Genomic DNA, 21,629 nt, shown 5'->3' with positions numbered 1-21,629 from the left:
TCAGAGATGAGAATATTCTTCCTTCAACAAATATTCCTCCTCCTTCTCAATCTTTTGCTAAGACTCGACATAATCATTGTGCAAGAGACCTTCAACAAAATCATTGTGCTCAAGCTTGTGAAGTTGTTCCTCAAAATATTCAATCTCCCACAACTCCAACAATTGACATGATTCCGTTTTCTCCTAGACAAGATGTTGAACCTACATCTCCAAATCATAAGCTGCAAAAAACATGTGATGGTTTTACTCCCATTCATGTTCACGCTCCTCTTTTTATAAATCTTGATGAAGAAATAGGTGAAAATATTATTCATGATGGCAATACAACTCCTAATGCTTCTGATAGTGACTATGAATATGTGGATGTTGACAAACATTTATCTGCAGAGTTTTCAAAGGCCTTAATCCTAGCTCCTAGAAATGAACAAAGTGACTTAGCACATGAGCATAATCCTTGTTTGGATCTTGTGATAGCTCCCTCTGTTGTGCTTGATTTTTCTCCTCTGGCGTGTTTCCCACCTTCTTGAAATAGTGATCAACAAGATCGGGAGGTGGATGTCGTGCTAGACTAGCAATATTAGCACCGTAGATTCTCTACCTCTCTCTCTTTTCTTGCTTTTTTGTGACCTTTCTTCTATGTATATCTCCATTCTTCTATGTTCCCTAGTAATCTCTACTCGAGGATGATACAAAGCATTGAGATCTCTTTTGGTCTCTTTCATGTTGACTCAAAAGACACCTTCTATTCCCTTTCTTCCAAGGTAGTTTCATTTCTTTGGGGAATGATGACTATTTTATGCATATATATATATGATATACATGAGTTATTGTACAACACACTGACCTCGAGGAAAGAAAAACTACCTCGTGATTTATGTTTGTGTTTATTATCCTTGGGTTTATTCCTCAATTGGTGGCTAAATCCTTGCAATAACGTACTCTTTCTCTCTTTCTCTCTCTTGGTTGTATCCTATCTTAAAACAATCGCTCCCAATAAGGCATGCAGGATCGCTTTAACGTGGGGGCATACACTCTGCTCATATTTTCCTTCTTGATACTCAAAGTTACTTAGTGAACCTGGCTTTACTTTGTAATTTTTGGTATCCTTGATTTTTATGACGTATAGTGAGGGAAACCTTCCCTATTGATCTTCCCTTTTACTTTGTCAATCAAAGTCGTAAGATCCTTAGTCTACTGGGGGCTTAGTGTATCTTGCCTCCTTGACATGGTGAAAGTCTTTCAATCTTGTATCCTTGCACTTTATCAAAAGTATTGGCATACACTTATACTCCCGCTAAAGTGGGGGCTAAAGGTAGCATCATAAAATTGCAACCTTGAAATTTTCAACCACATTTAGGTCTTCACATTGGCAAAATGAATCCCTAAGCCTGATTGGAGACCTAAGACATGTTCACACTTCCTGAAGCTTGAATTTCCTCACACCCCACACTCCCCTGTGCTTCTTCCTATCCTTAATTAGGGCAAGAAAGGGGCATGTCACCCCTATCCTTGCCCTATTTTGGGCCCCCTTTGAATTTATCCTTCATTGGGATTTGGATTTGGAAATAGGGAAAAGTTTCCCTATGTCGGCCTATGACAAAAAATCAATCAATTAACCCTAATTGATGAGTATATAAGATGAATTCTTCTCTCCTATTTGCATAAGTTCAATAAGCGAAAGTAAGGTGAACAAGCATTATCGTCATTCAAGCATTCAAGCATTCCTTTCAAGGATAGGTGTTGAATTCATGTCAAAGATTCAACAATTGAAGAAGAGATCTCTTGTGACATACAATTCTACATATCATTTCAAACAACTCTATCAACATTTCAATTGCATCCTCTCTTCAGGTGAATTCCATTTCAGTTATTTACTTTCATTACTTGCAAGTAATTTTCATCATTTGGTTAATTCCAAAACCGGGGTTTGACCTGAAGGCAAAGGTTTTTACATGAAGGAAAACCCCCAATCCCAACAACATTTACTCTCTTTTATGTGTGTAGGTTATAGGTGCACAACTGTATTTGTAGATTCAGACTCCATTCTCACAGGTGGAAAATCCCTTTTTGGTGCGCGAATTTTTCGGAGGACCATGTGCACTTTCAAACATTCCCAACAACTTTCACCCAAATTTGTAGGGGATCTTTGTCTCAGCCTTTTACTGCTAATTCCAGGTGCACAAATTCATCTCACATTTCTATCTCAACTTATAATTATTTATTTGTTGCTTTTACACTTAGTCTTAAATCACATAATTCAACTTATTGCATTCTCAAAGAGGGGTTGCTTTCACTTTCTAAATTCATTGTTAATTCACTTAGCATTCAATCTCTTGAGATTGGATCTAGTGAATTCTCCCCCCTCTTTTAAATGTACTATGATCTAAAGCATGAATTTAAATATGTAAATTTATGTAATGAAGCTCATATAGAGACATGAAAACAACATGAAACCATACCCAACCCCTAAGGGAGGGGTACAAGCCAATTGTCAGTCGATGATCTCCTATTATTCTTCAATGTCTTCAAGGATCCTAATTTATGATGAATTCTTGAAAAATACTTGATGGATGATTGATGAATGTTGTTGAAGGCTCCACGTAGGCTTCTCTTTCACTACATAGAAGGATCCTTGTGCTTGCTTCACCAAAACCTCTTTGCTCTTATATCTTAGTTCTTAGATTTGATTCCATTAGATTAGATAGATAGATGCCTTCAAATGAAGAAAGAGAGCTCTTATGTATGAAACCCTATATCTTAATTTTTTCTTTAGTAGGATTTGAATTTCCCCCCAATATTTTGGGGTTAAGCATTATAATATCATAGATGCTCCTGAAATTTCGAGAAAAATGTTGGGGACCATGTGCACTTTGCACACAGTCCAACCAAATTTTCACCAAATTTTTAGGGCCATTAGATATGATGATATTAGAGTAAATCCCAAAGTTATAGCTGATTTTGAGATGTTTTGACATGCAAAATCGGGCCTTAAAGGACAAAATAAGACATAATTAGGGTTTATGATTTAATGATTTATTGGAGAAATAAAATAAAAAGGGGCACACTTAGGGTAAAGGGTCCAATTTTATGATGTGGGGAGTGATGAAATATGACTTTAGATTTAATTAAATTAATTAATTAAATGCTTAAAGGGAAATTACAATGCAAGATACAAACACACTAAGGCGAGTGCTAAAGTAAGTGTAGAATTGTACCAGCCTAGCAAGGGTGTACAATTTATGATACTACATTTAGCCCCCACTTTAGCAGTCATATGACACTACATGCATATGCAAGCTAAAGTAAAGAAAAGTAAACATTCATGAAAAAGGATATATCCACAAGTTGTCGGATGAAGCCCCTAGCATTATCTACAATACACAGTTAGGAACCGCACCCTACAAAACCACATGTTAGATAAAATAAAAAAATCACCTAAATACTTACTAAGGAAGGTGATGAAAATTCAAGGATAGCTATATGCCCCCCCTATTTTGGCTTGCTAATTTTAGTGAGTTGAAACAGGGTATCATGTTTACCACATCAAATTATGTAAGATGATTGATGACAAATGCTCACAAGAAGATTTGATACAAGATCAAAAATTAATGGAGAATCATTTGGTAAGAAAGAAGACTAAACCTAAATTCCAACACAACAAAGAGTGTGAGGATTTGAGAGTTCGCTAACACAAGATGAAAGATTTAAATGGAAACAAATGCAAGAGATATAATCCAAAAATGCAACTCCATAAAGGAAATTGGAAAAGAATGGAGGATTGAAATGACATCAAAGAGAGATTATTTATAGAAACACTCTTCTAAAGAAGGCAAGAGGTCCTCATCAGGTACATGCACGTTCAAAAAATAGAAGGGTTTATTATAAAAGAATATACTCAATGAAGGAAAGATGTATGAATGATCAAAGACTTCCAACACCAAGGAGGAAGTCCTAATTAAGGATATGTACTTAAGATACCCATTAGGGATGCTTTTTCCAATATGAGAGAAGGAATTCAAATACGAATACACCTCTACAATCAATAAGAAATCCTTAGAGAAGACACTGATTCAGAAAGGGGAAATTTTAATCTGAAGAGGGAGATATGTTTGAAATCACTCTTTCCCCCCATATATAGGGAGAAGAGATAGAAATAGGCTTTTATGTTGCTTCCAAAAGTATGATTGCACATGAAACTATACCATCATGAATGACAATGAGCCCCCAATAAGTGAGCTACCAATGCCACATAATGATGAGAAACATAATAGCCATTAATGTTATTTAAAGACATGATAGATTGAATGAGGTATTTGAATATGACATGTTAAATGCTCTACTACAAGTCAGATTAAAAACATGTATAAGATGATGAATGCTAAAAAGTCTTTAGAAAGAGAGAAGTTTATAGGAGAAGAATATGCCACTAATTCATACTTTTCTTGCACACAAGAAATCTTAGGAGAGGGATAAGTGTAATTCATTAGAGACTTATTCCTAGAAGAAGGGATTTTTGAATGAGTAGAAGATAATTAAGTCTCATAAGTGGGACTAGAAATCTCTTGAGGAGATTCATAAAGAGATTTGTTCATCACCAAGATTTCCTTATGAGGGCGATGCATGTTGAAAGAAGTAGAAGATGATTTAATTGAGGTGAGGTCACCATCACTACTAAATATATAATTCACATTGAGAGATGGCCTTTTAGATGATTTGGTGGGCTTAGAAGGATTATATCCAAGTCCAAATGAAACTTCGTGTGTGTTATGTTCTAAAGGAACTTTAATTCCTTGTTCATTTGCACCACAACCATGCCATCATAGCCACTCTTAGCTAAAATATGAAAACCAAGACCATAAAGGGATGCCAATTCAGACAGAGATGGTTGCGCTTCATAGGTCTCAATGCTATATGAACTAGAGGAAGGATTTGAAGAATTATTTGAATTAGAAGCAACCACAAAATGGTTACTTAGTTGTTTAGACAAAGTGGGTCTCTCTTTAGGTTCCTCCTTAGATTTCTCCTTCCGAGTCTTAGATTTTTTCCAAGATACTCTATATTCTCCTATAAAAGTAGGGTTAAAATCTAAAGATCCCCAATCATCAATTGAGAGCACTTCTTTGGGAGAAAATATGTCTCTAGGAGGAGATTTTGATTGAGTAGAAGAATCAAGAGTACTAGAAGGAAAAAGATCATTAAAGGAAATAGATGTATTTGAAGAAGTACGAGAATTGGGAGAAGAATGGGAAGTAGTTGAACAAGAAGATCCATATTTTCATGGTTCTTGAAGATTGGTATCAGCTAACAAGGTGCATGTCTTATTGTTGTAAATAAATTTGACTTGTCTATGCAAAGTTGAGGGGACAAATTTCATGCTATGAATCCACGATCTCCCTAATAGAAGGTTATATGTCAAAATTACTAGGCATGGCATGAATAGGTGTAGGTAAAATAATAGGACCTACCTTAATAGGAAAGGTTATGAAACCTAAACATTGTTTAGCAACATTATCAAAGCCTCAAATAGAAAAGAGTAGGTTCAATGAGAGAACAATCCACATTAATCTTATCCAATAAGTCCTAACCACAAATATTAAGGCCAAATTCATAATCCACAAGGGTTCGTATTATAGCAGTATCATTGATAATAACCACAATCATAAGGAGATCATATTGATGGATTTGATGAGAAGGTAACTCATCTTGTGTGAATATAATTTGAGCTTTAGGTGTTTTTGTAGGATCAATCAAAGAAGCCATGTTATTAGGTGTCACTGTAGGTGGGACATCTAAGATTTTCAAAGCATCTTGTAACATCCCATGATAAGCAGGTGAATTTTGAACCAAATCCCAAATAGAAATCTTGGAAGGAATATCTTTAAGTTGTTCAATGAGATCATACTCCTTACTAAGAGTCTATGATATACAAGGTGCTTGTGGAAGAGTACGCTGAGAGTGAGGAAGTGAAGTTGGGATAACTAGAGGAGGATTAGGTTGCCTATTGTTTCTTGTGTTGTAAGTATGAGCAATTGTATGATAACTCTCTTTGGTGATTTTCTTAGCATATTCATAAGGGCTCTTAGTAGGATAACCTCCTTGCATAGTAATAGTAGGTTTATTAGGAGTGCAAAAAGAATCATTAGCATAACCACCTTGAATCACTAAGATAGGCTTACATTGAGAACTTTGGGAAGGATGAGCACCTTGAACTATGAAGAGGGGTTTATTAGGTGTTTCATTCACATGTATCAAATTGTTTGAAGATGGTTTAGGAATACTAAAGGCGTCCTTATGAATTTTAGAAGAAGAATGGACAAGATTGTTGGAAGAATTGTTGATAGTCTCTTATTGCACTAAAATGTTATCATGGATAAGGTCAATTTTAGGAGGTAGACTGGGAGTAGGCATTGATGTTTTAGAAGGAAGAGTATTAGTAGGAAATGTCATATCATCCTTTATCATCAAAGGATCTACATGGGGAATAGACTCTCTAGGAGAAGGATCAACATCACTCTCTAAAGTTTCACCTTTGAGAGGGAGATCTTTGAAAGAGATGTTAACAATCTCTTCTTGAACTAAGGTATCCTTTTGAGTAGAACCTACTTGGGGAGAAGGAGATGCCTTACCTTTAGAGGAAAAATGATTGAGATTCATGGAAGGTGAGATGCTATCAAGAGAGTTACTCTCAAAGGGTAAAGAATAATCAACACTTTATTCTAATGGTTCATCCCAAATAGTGAGGTCGATGAAAAAAGTATTAGAAATATCTTGCACAAAGATGTCCTTATTATTATTTCCAATTTTGGGAGAAGGAATAACATTGTTTATTAATTCTTCATCCTTAGGAGGGAGAGCATCGCTACATGTGTTTAAATCATCCTCTTTCCTCAAAATATGTTCAATATGATCTTTAGGGGAGATAGAATTAAGGAAATTGATTATGATTTCATCTTCTTTTTCTAAGGCAACTTTATGGGTAAGACAAGCTTTGGGAAAGGAGAAGCATTTCTCATTAATGCATCATCTCTAGTGGGAATTTTGTTGAAGTCAAAAGAGGAAATGACATCACTAGGAAAAGTAGGGACAATACCATCTCCTTGCACAAAATCATCCCCACGAGAGGAGTATTATTTAGGAGGGAGATGAACATCTTTCTCCAAAGATTATTTCTTAAGAAGGAGATGTTTGAAAGGAGTGCTCATAACCTCTTGTTGTACTAACATGCCCCCATTGGTAAGACCAAATATAGGAGAAGATAAGTCAATGTCAATACATACCTTTTCACTTAGAGAGGCATCATTTAAATAAGGTAAAGTAACACTAAGAAAGGTGTTTATTATATCAGCCTCTTCCTCTAAGATAGCTATATGGGAAGGGCATATTTTAGGAGAATTGTCAAGATCACTCTTCAAATCTTCATCCTTAGAGCATGGGAGAGTTTTGAAGGGGTTGGTAAAAATTATTTTAGGCACTATAATTATGTAATATATAGGAGGAGGTTGTTTAAGAGATGAAAAAATTGAAGCAAGGGAAGCTAACCCATTATCACATCTATGAAAGGAACACATCATGACAATAATTTTCCTCTTTCAAATGATAACATATGCAAAATAGAAGGAAATGTTCAATTTTAACCAATGCAAGAACTATAAATGTTTATTTAGAAAATTAAATTTATGGGTGAAATGTTTTCCTAAATCAGATCTGAAATTAATGATCCAAATTAAGCTATCCACAAGTTCAATTTTGAAAAATTATGGTTTTAGCAAAAATTAACCTTTAATTTTTTTTAAATTTGCAATAAATTGAAACATGTAAATGTAAAATTGAATTTTAAATATAAAAAACAATCAGACCTAACAACATAAATCAGAATTAAAGAAGATTGGATTCACCAAAATGTGGAGGGGAAAAAGAAAGACTGGGTGACTAGGACCTAATCCCACTTTTTCCAACACATTGGGAATATGAAAGAGCCTAGGGAGATAGATCACTTTGGATAATTATTGTGAGAAAGAGAGAGCCAAGTATTGTCTCTTAGGGTTTCTATTCCTCTTGTTATAAATGAAGATAAGATATGAAAGATTGATCAACTAGACTAGGAGATAAACAATGAAGCATACATAAACTGAAATTGCAGAAACTTACATATCTGAAACTGAGATAGTGAAAGTAGAGAAGGGGGAAGAATTTGGATGTGTACCTAATGCTGAAAAATGAGCCAAACTAACCAGGACTAGGGTGCCATACCCCTATCCCTGATGATTTGATAGAGAGATGCAACTGAAAGGCTACAAACCTCAGATCTTGACCCTTCACCCTGTTAAAATTCACTGAAATTGAGGGGGACCATGGTGCCATGCCCTTGTCTTGGGATGGAACAAGGTACCATGCCCCTTTCCCTAATGGATTTGGGGTATTCTGAGGCCTTGAGACTATCCTTGTGCCTTTTGCTAATCTAGGAAGCCTTCTGTGTACCTGTTTCTGCACCTGCAACTGAAAAAGAAAGGGGTTTGGGTGGCTATAGGGATTTTCCTTGGTCAAAAACCTATGTTGGTGATTTCTACTTCCACAAATAGCCAATTTTTATAGTAAAATAGTGTGTGTAGGAATCTTTTGTGTGTGCAAGACCCTAGGATGAATGCAAACAATCTAGAGCAACCCTAAAGAGTAAACTGTAAATGCTTGCAATTGACAAAGTAAATGATCTAAATAAATGATGAAAAGTGATCTAAAGAATGAATATAAATATGTAAATTGATGTAATGAAGCTCATACAAAGACATGAAAACAACATGAAACCAAACCCAACCCCTAAGCGAGGGGTACAAGCCAATCGTCAGTTGGTGATCTCCTATTATTCTTCAATGTCTTCAAGGCTCCTAATTGATGATGAATGCTTGAAAAATAATTGATGAATGTTGTTGAATGTTGTTTAATGTTGTTGAAGAATCCACATAGGCTTCTCTTTCACTACATAGAAGGCTCCTTGTGCTTGCTTCACCAAAACCTCCTTGTTCTTAGATCTTAGTTCTTAGATTCGATTCCATTAGATTAGATAGATAGATGCTTTCAAATGAAGAAAGAGAGATCTTATGTATGAAACCCTAGATCTTCATTTCATCTTTAGACTAACCTAGGATTTGAATTTCCTACCAATATTTTGGTGTTATACATTATAATATCATAAAATTATGCTCCCAAAATTTTAGGAAAAATGTCAGGGGCCATGTGCACTTTGCACATGGTCTGACAAAATTTTTAGGGTCATTAGATATGATGATATTAGAGTGAATCCCAAGTTATAGCTTATTTTGAGATGTTTTAACTTGCAAAATCGGGCCTTAAAGGTCAAAATAAGACATAATTAGGATTTAATGATTTAATGATTTATTGGAGGAATAAAATAAAAAGGGGCACACTTAGGGTAAAGTGCCCAATTTTATGATGTGGGGAGTGATAAAATATGACTTTAGATTTAGTTAAATTAATTAATTAAATGCTTAAAGGGAAATTACAATGCAAGATGCAAACACACTAAGGCGGGTGCTAAACTAAGCATAGAATTGTACCACCCTAGCAAGGGTGTACAATTTACGATGCTACACATCCAAATTGGTTTTGTTCTTCCTTTCAAAAACTGCATTCTGCTGAGGGGTTCTAGGAGTAGATAACTATCTTCTAATTATATTCCTCTCACAAAATGTATCAAACTCACTGAATGTGAATTCTCCTCCTGTGTGAAATCTCAAATACTTTAGCTTCAATCCTATCTCTGTTTCCACCTCAGCTTTGATTATCTTGAATTTATTCAAATATTTTGATTTCTCCCTTACAAAGGTAACCCACATAATTCTAGACTAGTCATGAATCAACAACATGAAATATCTATCACCCTGCATACTTCTCACCCTTGTAGGACCACATAAGTCAGTATGCACAAGATCCAATAAACCATTAGATGTATACAACTTATTTTTGAATGAAGCTCTTGTTTTCTTTCCCAACTGACATTCTTTACATACTAGATTAGAAGGCTTTACAATCTCAGGCAAATCTCTAACAACTTGAGTAGAAATTATCCTTACCATGCACTCAAAATTAACATGACACATCCTTCTATGCCACAACCAACTTTCATCTATCTGAGAAATCAAACAAATTTTCTCACTAGCATTCAAGTAAAAGATATTACCTTTAGTCTTTGTCCCTAATGCAATCTCTATTGTGGAGGCATTTAGAATCTTGCATTTACCATTCTTGAATTGCAAATCATATCCCTTGTCAACCATCTATCCAACACTTAAAATATTATGCTTCAGACCTTCAATATATAAGACATTATCAGTATTATGCTTACCATTGAAAGAAATGGAGCCTCTACATTGAATCACACAAGCTTTATCATCTCAAAATCTTACTATACCACCATCATACATTTCCATATTCAAAAAAAATCTTTTATCACCTTTCATATGATGTGAACAACTATTGTCAATTACCCATTCGTGTTTCTCTTCAATCTTAGTAGCCAAATCTTTCTCCTCTACAATGTAGCTTGTAGAATTCACTAGTACCAGATTATCTCCCTTGATAGAAATAAATACAAATTCATCTTCTGAATTCCCATTCTCAGACTCTTCATCTATCACACCTTCATAAAAAACACAATAACATCTCTTTTGATATTTGTACTTTTGGTTAGGCTTATAAGGCTTATCATACTTATCATGCTTCTCATATCTATCATTCTTATCAAATCTATCATGTTTATCATACCTTGACATTCTCTCAAGACACCTATAAGCAAAATGTCCTATCTTATTACAAGAGAAAAATTTCAAAGGTAACTTCCCATCATACTTACCAACTCCCTTAAGCATCGTTAATGTCATAACTGAAGAGTATCTTTTCACTTTACGATTGTATAAACCACTATATGATGCTTCTAATGTGTTTGTGAAGTTATTTGATGGCTTATCTTGTCCTATCATTGGTTCTATCACCCTTCATGTTGAGGTTCATGCTAAATCCATGGATATTGACTTTATTATCATACCTTCTTCTGCACAACTCTGTGTGAAGTTGGGCTATCCTTGGCTATCTTCCATGAAGGCTATTACTTCTCCAATCCACAAGTGTCTTAAATTTCCTCACAATAGATAAAGCATAATCATGAATCATAGCTTATTTTGTCCATATGAAAGAAGCCCTGATGTTCCTGTTGATCTCTTTTGGCCTAAACAATTTAAATCTCTTCCATCAAGGAGTGATGCTCTTTTTCAATCTTATAAAAAATGGAAGAATGATATGATATTATCCTTAAGTAAATCTAGATTACCAACACTTGACATTCCTATTATTCTTCAAGATGAGGTTCTTCCCCTCACGGATAGAACTAATCACCCTCCTAAGGAAGATTGTCCACCTATACTTATGGATGTGAATTTACGTTCTCTTAAGGAGAACACCAATATTATTCCTAAGGTTAGACCTATACCTCCTACTCATGATGGACCTAGTCTCCTTCCTAGACCTAATATTCCTCCTTTCTATGGCACAATTACACCTCCTTCTTCTTATCAAGAGAAGAGGCTTGCTTCTCCTATTGTTCCACCAAAAAGACCTCAAGCTAGACATTCAACTATCAAGGAGAGAAATATTCCTACTTTTACAAGTGTTCCTCCTCCTTCTCAGCCTTCCACCCAGACTCGACAAAATCATTGTATGAGAGAACAACGACGAAGATGCCATGTTCGAGCTCATGAAGCTATCCCTCAAAATACTCAATCTCCTCAGACTCTGACAGTTGACATGATTCCATTTTCTCCTAAGCAAGATGTTCAACCTACATCTCCAAATCATAAGATGCAAAAAACATATAATGGTTTTAATCGTATTCATGTTCTTGCTCCTCTTTCTTTAAACTTTGATGAAGAAATGGGTGAAAATGTTATTCATAATGGTAAGACAACTCCTAATGCTTTTGATAGTGAGTATGAGTATGTTGATGTGGACAAACATTTATCAACTGAGTTTTCAAAAACCCTAATCTTAGCTCCTAGAATCGAACAAAGTGACTTACAACATGAGCATAGTCCTTGTTTGGATCTTATGATAGCTCTATCTATTATGCTCAATGTCACTCCTTTGGCATGTTTTTCTCCTTCCCAAAATAGGGATAAGCAAGATCGGGAGGCAGATATCTTGATAGATTAGTGATGCTACCACTGTAGATTCTCTCTCCATGTCCTTTCTTTCTCTTTTGTGACCATTCCTCTATGTGTATCCTTGTTCTTTTATTATTCCCTTAATGTCTAATTGGGGATGATGCAAAGCATTGAGATCTTTTCTTGGTCTCTTTCATGTTGACTCAAAAGACATCCTCTCCTCTCTTTCTTCTAAGGTAGTGTCCTTCTTTGGGGAATGATGATTATTATATGCATATACATACATGATATACATGAGTTATCATACAACATACTTACCCCAAGGAAAGTGACACTACCTCATGTTTTGTGTTCGTTATCCTTGGGTTTATACCTCGATTAGGGGCTAAATCCTTGTGATAACATGATCTCTTCCTTCTCTTTCTTGGGTGTATCCTACCTTAAAGCAATTGCTCCCAATAAGGCATGCATGATCGCTTTAACATGGCGACCAATACTCCGCTCATATTTTCCTTCTTGTGATACTTAGAATTACTTAGTGAACCTTGTTTTGCTTTGTAATCTTTTATATCCTTGCATTCATGACTCAATGAAGGTATCCCTCAAAATACTCAATCTCCTCAGACTCTGATAGTTGACATGATTCCCTTTTCTCCTAAGCAAGATGTTCAACCTATATCTCCAAATCATAAGATGCAAAAAATATTTAATGGTTTTACTCCTATTCGTGTTCTTGCTCCTCTTTCTTTAAACTTTAATGAAGAAATGGGTGAAAATGTTATTCATAATGGTAATACAACTCCTAATGCTTCTGATAGTGAGTATGAGTATGTTGACATGGATAAACATTTATCAATCGAGTTTTCACAAACCCTAATCCTAGCTCCTAGAATCAAACAAAGTGACTTACAACATGAGCATAGTCCTTGTTTGGATCTTGTGATAGCCCCATCTACTGCACTTGATGTCACTCCTCTTGCATGTTGCTCACCTTCCCGAAATATTGATCAGCAAGATCGGAAGGTGAATGTCGTGCTAGATTAGCGATGCTAGCACTGCAGACTCTCTCTCTCTCTCTCTCTCTCTCTCTCTCTCTCTCTCTCTCTCTCTCTCTCTCTCTCTCTCTCTCTCTCTTTTGTGACCATTCTTCTATGTGTATCCCTATTCTTCTATTGTTCCCTTAAAGTCTACTTGGGGACGATGCAAAGCATTGAGATCTTTTCTTGGTCTATTTCATGTTGGCTCAAAAGACATCCTCTCCTCTTTTTCTTCTATGGTAGTGTCCTTCTTTGGGGAATGTTGATTATTCTATGCATAGACATACATGATATACATGAGTTATCATACAACATACTAACCCCAAGGAAAGAAACACTACCTCATGTTTTGTGTTCATTATCATTGGGTTTATACTTCAATTAGGGGCTAAACCCTTGCGATAATGTGATCCCTTCCTTCTCTCTCTTGGGTGTATCCTACCTTAAAGCAATCACTCCTGATAAGGCATGCATGATCACTTTAATGTGGTGGCATATACTCTGCTCATATTTTCCTTCTTGTGATACTTAGAATTACTTAGTGAACCTTGTTTTTCTTTGTAATCTTTTATATCCTTGCATTCATGACTCAGTGGAGGGAAGTTTTCTACTTGCAGTCATGGTTATCCCCTTCTTGATCTTCCCTTTTACTTTGTCACTCAAAGTTGTAAGATCCTAAGTCCACTAGGGGCTTGGTGCATCTTGCCTTGTTGACGTGGTAAAAGTCTTTTGATCTTGTATCCTTGTACTTTATCAACAGTATTGGCATACACTTATACTCTCGCTAAAGTGGGTGTTGAATGTAGTGTCATAAAATTGTGACCCTAGCAATTTTTGACTGCATTAGGGTCCTCTATCCTGATCGGAGATCGAAGATTGCTCATCTTGCTGAAGTAGCTTCTTCCTTGGCCTCTGCATCACCCCATCTGCATCCTTCCCTATAGAAATGGGTAGGATAGCGGCGTGGTGCCACTATCACCCTTGGATAGGGACATGGTTTCCTTTTCCTTCCAGGATAGGGGCATGGTGCCCCTATCCCTGCTCTAGTTTGGGGCAGGACCCTTCCTCGAGCATGCATTGTGGGTTGTGCCTTGGGTGGGAAACCCCCTTGATGTCGGCCTGTGATGAAATTCAAATCCACTAACATGTATTTAAGGGGAATTCATCCTCTCATTTTCATAAGTTGGATAGTTCGAAGTTGGATGGATTGAAGTTGCTTAAGTGATCAACCATTCAAGAGCATTCATGCATTCTTTTCCAGCATTGAGCATTCTCAAGTCTCCCTTGAAGGCTAGGTGTTGCATTCAAGTCAAGGATTAAACCATTGAAGAGGAGATTGATTCCAACATAAAATTCCACACAAGCATTTCTATCAACATTGCTACTACAACCTCCCTTGAGGTGATTTACAATTCAATATTTCATTTACATCTACTTGCAAGTACTTTCTTTCATTATTTGGTTAATTCCAAAAGTGGGGTTTGACCTAAAGGTAAACCCCCAATCCCAACCCATTTTCTATGTGTAGGTTGTAGGTGCGCAACTGTACTTTTGGTTTCAGGCTTCATTTGAAGAGGCGGAAAAACCCTTTTCATTTCACGGATTTTTTGAAGGACTGTGTACATTCTTGCCATGGTCCAGACAACTTTTCCTTAAATTTGTAGGATGACTTTGTCTTGACATTTTACTACCAGATCCAAGTGCACAACTTCATCCCATATTCTGATCTTAAGTTATAATCAATTCTTTACCACTTTTGCACTACATAATTCAATCAATACCTTTCCAAATCAAACAAGGAAGAGGGGATCAACTAATCATTTCCAATTCATTTAGAATTCAATCTACTATCTTCCTGTGGAGAGATTGAATCTAGTGAATTATCCTCTTCTCTTTCTAATGTAATGGTGAAAAGTGCTTGAATGGTAATCGATGGAGAAACTCTCATCTCTCTTTGAGGGAAAGGGTAGTTTCCTTCTTGATCTATCATTCACCATTTTCCCACCATTACATTTTGGTGAACCTGACATCTTGCATGCTTTCCTTTGAACAAAATGACATATTTTTCATTTACAAGTTTCAACTTTCTGCAAACTTAATGGTTAAAACATTCAAAACCCTAGTTTTTCAATTTAAAATTGAACTTGTGATTTGTAAAAATTGTTTGTGGTTATCTTAGGTCTAAAAATTTCTTTGTTTGTCAAATTCAATTTCCTCTTTGTCTTGTTCAATTTGCAATTCAAATTTACAAAATTAAGAGGTTACTTGTTAAACCCTAATTTTCAAAAATCATCTTGAACTTGTGCAAAAATTGGATTTCAATTTAATTTTCAGATTTTTTATTGTTCTCATATTTGTCTTCAATCCTACAATTCAAATTTTTAATTTCTCCCCTTTTTTCTAAAATTCAAATTTCAAAATTAAGTGGTTAGGTCATAGAACCCTACTTTTCAAAATTAATTGGATTTTGTGTGAATTTCAAATCAATTTCATTTACATTCAGATTTCTAAACATTTTTCAAGGTGCCCCTATCCATTAGGTTTGACCCTATCCAAAATTGCAATTCAATTCCTCTTTTTTTCAATACCCTAATAGGGTCCTATTTTCACATTTGCGCCTTCATTTCCCCAATCTACAAATCTTAACATTTGCCAATTTTTTGAGGTTAGCTTTAAAATTCATCGGAATATCCATCCCTAAAAATTTTGAAAACAGTTGGTCGGACCATGTGCATTCTCGCCACGGTCCTTGGCTTTTTTCCCAAAATTTTGGGAGACTGTTATGATTGTATTTAATAGCCTAAATCTAGAAGATTGGCTGATTTTATCGATTTTTGATCCCTCTAGAATCGGAAATACCTTCAAAATTCAACATTTCAAATTTCAAGAAATTTTTTAAAATTTAAAGCTAATTATAGTCTGCCCTGATTTTAAAAATTCAAATTTTAAAATTAAGTGGTATTCCCTTGGCCCTAATTTTAAAATTCCAATTTCCTTACATTTTTGGAAATTGTGTCATTCCCTTCGTCCAACAAAGTTCAAATTATGTAATCATTATTTCCTTTCATTTTGCATTACTCAATTTTGTAAGCTTTGTTCCACAATTCAAAATTTAAACTTTCCCTCTAGTGCATGAGTTTTACCACTATTAGTCCTACCTATCCTATCCCTGTTAGACGAAGCATTAGAATTAAGGCTTCCCAAGGTTTAATTACTAAGGAGATGGAGCCTAATTTGGGTGGCTTCTTTAATAAGGATCATGCTAATTCTTCTCATCCTAATCATGTGCCTATTCACCCCATTGATGGATCCCATGATGAAGAAGAAGCTTTAATTAGGGTCTCTTTAGATCAAATTTCTACATTGGACAATCAATTTGATAGCTTTGAACAATGGATGTCCCAAGAGTACCCTAATAGTGAAGCTCTTCCATTAATTGAAGGTCTTACACACATGCTTCAAAGTGATAAGAATGAAATTTATATATTGCGTGAAATTGCACATATTGTTGATTATAATGCCATGTCTATCAAGAGTTGTGTCCAAACCCTAGGTTATTCACAACCTTCAACACAAGTCAATTCCTCTATTTATTTGACTAATCCTATGACTAGTATTCCTACTTTCACATCTAACATCATGCCTACTTCAACTCAAAATGTGATTCCTAAAACCATAGGTCATGGGGGCGATCCCTCTTCTTCATTTAATCCTCCATTGTTACCTATGTCCTCCATAAGTGTTCCTATTATTCCTCAATCAATCAGTGTGACACAAGGGGGCAATTCCTTCAACAACTTTATTTCTCCTTTAAGTGTCCCTTTTCCTACCCAATAATCACCAATGCCTACTTATCATAATGTCCCACCACCTTATTCTCACTCCATCCCTTCTTTCAATAACATCACACCACCTTCTCAGTCACCTATGTCTAACATCAATTCTTCTACCGAAATGACAATCAACACTCTTGCCCAAATTGTGTCTTCCTTACAATAACAAATTGCTTCTACGAGTCAATCCAAGTTTAGTGTTCCCGCCTTTGATGTCGCGAGCCCACTTTCTCTTCATATTGTTAAAGTTGTGCCACCTAAACATGTTGAGATCCCTCAATTAGAAGTCTATAATGGAAAAGGTGATCCTCTTACACATGTCAAAACATTTCAAACCTTGTGTACTGATTTTTCTTATGATCAACAATTGCTTGCAAAACTGTTTACAAGAACACTAAGAGATAAGGCCTTACTATGGTATTTCTCTCTACCTTCTTATTCTATCACTTCCTTTCAACAAGTAGTAAATACTTTCATCCAACAATTTCAAAAAAACATTGGTCCTAAAATCACTTTGACTGATTTAATGCATTGTAAACAAGGTGTTAAATGAAAAGTGGCTGATTTCATTGGTAGATATAAGAATTTGTTTGCTCAAATCTCTTTTCATGTGCCTGATAATGATATTCAAAGAATTTTCATTTCTAATTTACAAAAAGATAACTGGGAAAAGCTTCTTTTGTCTGAGTTTAGTTCCTTTCCGTAGTTGTGTGCAACACTCCACAATTATCAACTGGTTGTGAGTCAAATGGAGAAATCCACTCCTATAGCTTTGAGTGATAAGGGGGAGAGTATTCAACAAACATTTGTGAAGTTCAAACCAACAAAAAGCTTGATCAAGTTCAATGATCCAATCAAAAACAACCACGCGAATGCTACAATAGGTGTGCCTTCTATTTCTAATTGTTTCCAAAGACAAAAATAATTTATTGCTTTGAATGAATCTTTACATAGTTGTTATTACTTATCAGATTGCCATTAGTTTTATGTCAAAGTTATACTATATACTCTAGTTGGTTATCTATTACCGAGATATTCAGTCGGTATGCATAGTCTAGTTGGTTACAAAAGAAAGCAGTCACAGAACGCAGTATACACCGAGTTGTCTACTGAGTATCTTTACATGTCTACCGAGCAGCAAAGATGACACACTGAGTTGATATACACTGAGTGAAACGTGTTACCAGATTCATTGAACCTGGACATGCATATGAAAACATGTTACAAGATCGAGGCACATCGAACCATTATCACATTGGAAATTGCACTTAAAGATTGTGTATGATTTTGATGTCATCTAACCAATGAAATAATTTGCATGGTTATTCATTCAATAAATCATGTTTACAAGATCAAAGCAATGAAAGGATCACCGTCATAAGAGATCTATTTATACAGCATGAGTTAAGAGTTAAAGAGGTGTGTGCATGAGTGTAAGAAGACTGTTACAAAGAATAGTCAAAGAACAGAGTAAACAGAAGGGTTTACCGAGTTACTATATGGGTTACCGAGGTATGCTATAAGCAAGGTAATCTTATTCTGAGCACATAGAATCTGCTATAACATTCTAGATGTAAAGTTGCAGATATTTGTAATGATTTTATTGTAATATTTTGAAGTTGTAAGAGAAACCTTTAATAGGGTAAAAGACTCTAATCAAGTCTATAAATTGTAAAGTTTCTAACCAGGTGCAACATTTAGATGAAGTGTTGTGAAATCCTTTAGCAAGGTAGATCTAACAGATCTTGATACTCCTAACAAGGTAAGATATCAGAAATAGCTAAACATGTAGCTCTAATCGATCACTCTTTATTATTGCAGTAGTGAAGTTGTGGGTGCCATCCCCACCGCAGTTTTTCTCTCTAACCAAGAGTTTCTACGTAACCAAAATATATGTGTTATGGAGTGAATCATGTATGATTGTTATCTATTTGTTTTAGCTTTATATTATGTTATTACACTATTCAGTTTATGCATAATAGTAAAGTTATTATTGAAGAAAAGTTTTGGAGTACTGATTCACCCCTCCCCTCTCAGTATATTAGCTTTCCATATTGGGCCTAACAATTGGTATCAGAGCTTGAATCTTGGAAAAGGGTTTAACTGCCTAAAGAGAAAGATCTTATCAATGGAAGGCTATAAACAATCTCAGAGGATTGTGTATCTGCAAGAAGAGTTGGATCATGCTAATCAAGTGATTGCAGACATGCAAAGGCAAATGCAAAAATCTCTGAAAGTGAGAAGAAGATTATCTAATGATTGGCAGGACTCTCAAGAGTTAGTGGAACAAATTGAGACATCATCTGAGAATAGTATATCTGAAGAGACTAAAGAAATGATTGGAGTATTGAAAGAAAAGAACAAAACATTGGCTGATCAACTGAAAGCAATGAAAAGAGAACATGAACATTTGAGCACACAGATGACTGAAAATCTTGATGCATTGAGGACAACTGAGGATAAAGCAAGAGATCTACAAAGAGAGAAACAACAACTCGAAGTCTCAGTATCTAATAAGAATGATGAAATCACAAGGTTAACTAGAATTCAACAAAACCTATCAGATCAACTAGGTTATGCACATCATGAAGCAATTCTGAAGAATGATGAGAATCAAGCATTGAAACTTGAAGTATCAAAGTTAACCGATGAACTTGAAACAGAGAAGAAATCCAAAGAAACACTGAAGAAGAGTTATGAAGCATCAAAGATGTTGGATGAGCAACTAAATACACGACAACCCAACAAAGATGCAAGACTCGGTTACAAAGGAAAAGTCTCTAGTGAGAAAGGAATTCATACTACCGAGAGGAGAATCATCAAAGCAAGCTGGAAACAAGAATAACATCAAAAGAAAGAAGCCTATTTGCAACTACTATGGAAATCAAGGTCACACTGCCAACATATGCCAAATCAGAAAAGGTAAGCAACTGAATGTCACTAAGTCCAATGGTTATTGTTACAATTGCAATAAATATGGTCACACATCTAATCAATGTAGGACAAAGTCTGTTAACAATTATCAAAAGGCAAAATTCAAAGGGTTTTGTAAAAACTACAATAGATATGGACATAGTACTGAGAAGTGCTGGCTTAAGCAAAAGAACTATATGTGGTATGCACACCGAGTAAATGCTAGAGGTTACCGAACTCACACAGATCCTTATCGACAGTATTCTATAGTACCATGGGATTACAATACAATGTTGTGGAAGATATGGACATATTTGTGCCAACTATTTTATAAGGTTTGGGATGAACAACCAAAGATCATGGAGAAATCCTGGTATGGCATGTTTTCATTGTCACAAAGTTAGACACTTAGCTGGAGATTGTAGAGATCAACCTAGAAATGACACTAAAGAAATAAAAGAAAAATTAGAGATGATTTGGAGAAAGAAGGAAATTGTGTCAAATGAAGAAAGCACCTTACCTACCAAGTTAGGTGCTCCTATTCCAAATTAATCGGTAAAGGTATGAAGGGACTGCATTCTCTGAAGGTTAAAATCTTAACAGTTCCTATTCTATTATGTACTTAATTCAAAATCTGCATAATTAAGATGTATTAGTAAGTTTGAAATTCTATCAAAGTCTTTTGAAGCACTTTATAGGAAGTCTATCAAGTCGGTGAATACAGGAAACCTGTCTAGTCGGTGAATGAAGGAAGTTTGGTTACTCGGTCAAAACAGAAAAAGGAGAGTAAATCAGTTAAAGAGGAACCGAGTGCATTTAATGTTTTTGACCTAACCCGCACGGAGCCTGATAAGGTATTTTGTGTACTTACAAGCATTTTCGCAGTCATTTACACTTACCAAGTTTTCGAGAGAATGGAGCAAAGCAAATCAAAGGCGATCAAAACCTTTGACAAAGCAAATTCAAGGTATTTGCATCAATCTCAACACATCATTAAGCTGGTTTACCGATCTTATCTAGTGCCATTATCTGCTAAGTATAAAGCATCTGTCGTTTGAAATCTTGAAACCCTAAGGACTCTTTGCTAGTTTTTATCTGAAATCTTTAATGGTGCCCAAGATCCAAGATCCCATAGTTGTCAAGAATGTAGAGAAGCCCTCACTAAAATACTCTTTGACTCCAAAATTCACTTCTGAACCAGATGACAAAACTGCCTTTTCACTCATCCCAGACAGAGTGTTACTAGTTGAGGATGTGAGATTCTTCACCAAATGTCATGTTGAAGAACTTGGCCATCTTGAAATCAAAGACACCTATGATGAGATGTGTACTGATGGTAAATTGAACAACAAGTATGAGCACATTAAGATCAAAGGATTAACTGAAGCCCTAACCTATCCCCGTGTGTTTAAACCCTAGTGGGTCAAGTTTGTTCTGAGCAGAATTCATGATGATTTCATTTGGCTAGAAGAGAAACCATTTAAGATTACTAAGGAAATCATTCATCTGATTACTGGTTACCCTATCTATGATCATGCCCAAGCCTAGAAGATGATATCACAGAAGGAATTGATTAGTTTAACCGGAGTGGAATCTGATTGTAGAGGATTGAAACTAAACAATGTCACAGATGAAGAATTAAAATTTGCCATTAGAGTAATGGCCTACTGTTTCTT

The sequence above is a fragment of the Cryptomeria japonica genome, chromosome 3 (genome assembly GCF_030272615.1).
Source record: "Cryptomeria japonica chromosome 3, Sugi_1.0, whole genome shotgun sequence".
NCBI classification, from domain to species: Eukaryota; Viridiplantae; Streptophyta; class Pinopsida; order Cupressales; family Cupressaceae; genus Cryptomeria; species Cryptomeria japonica.
Note: the sequence above shows the minus strand (reverse complement) of the source record.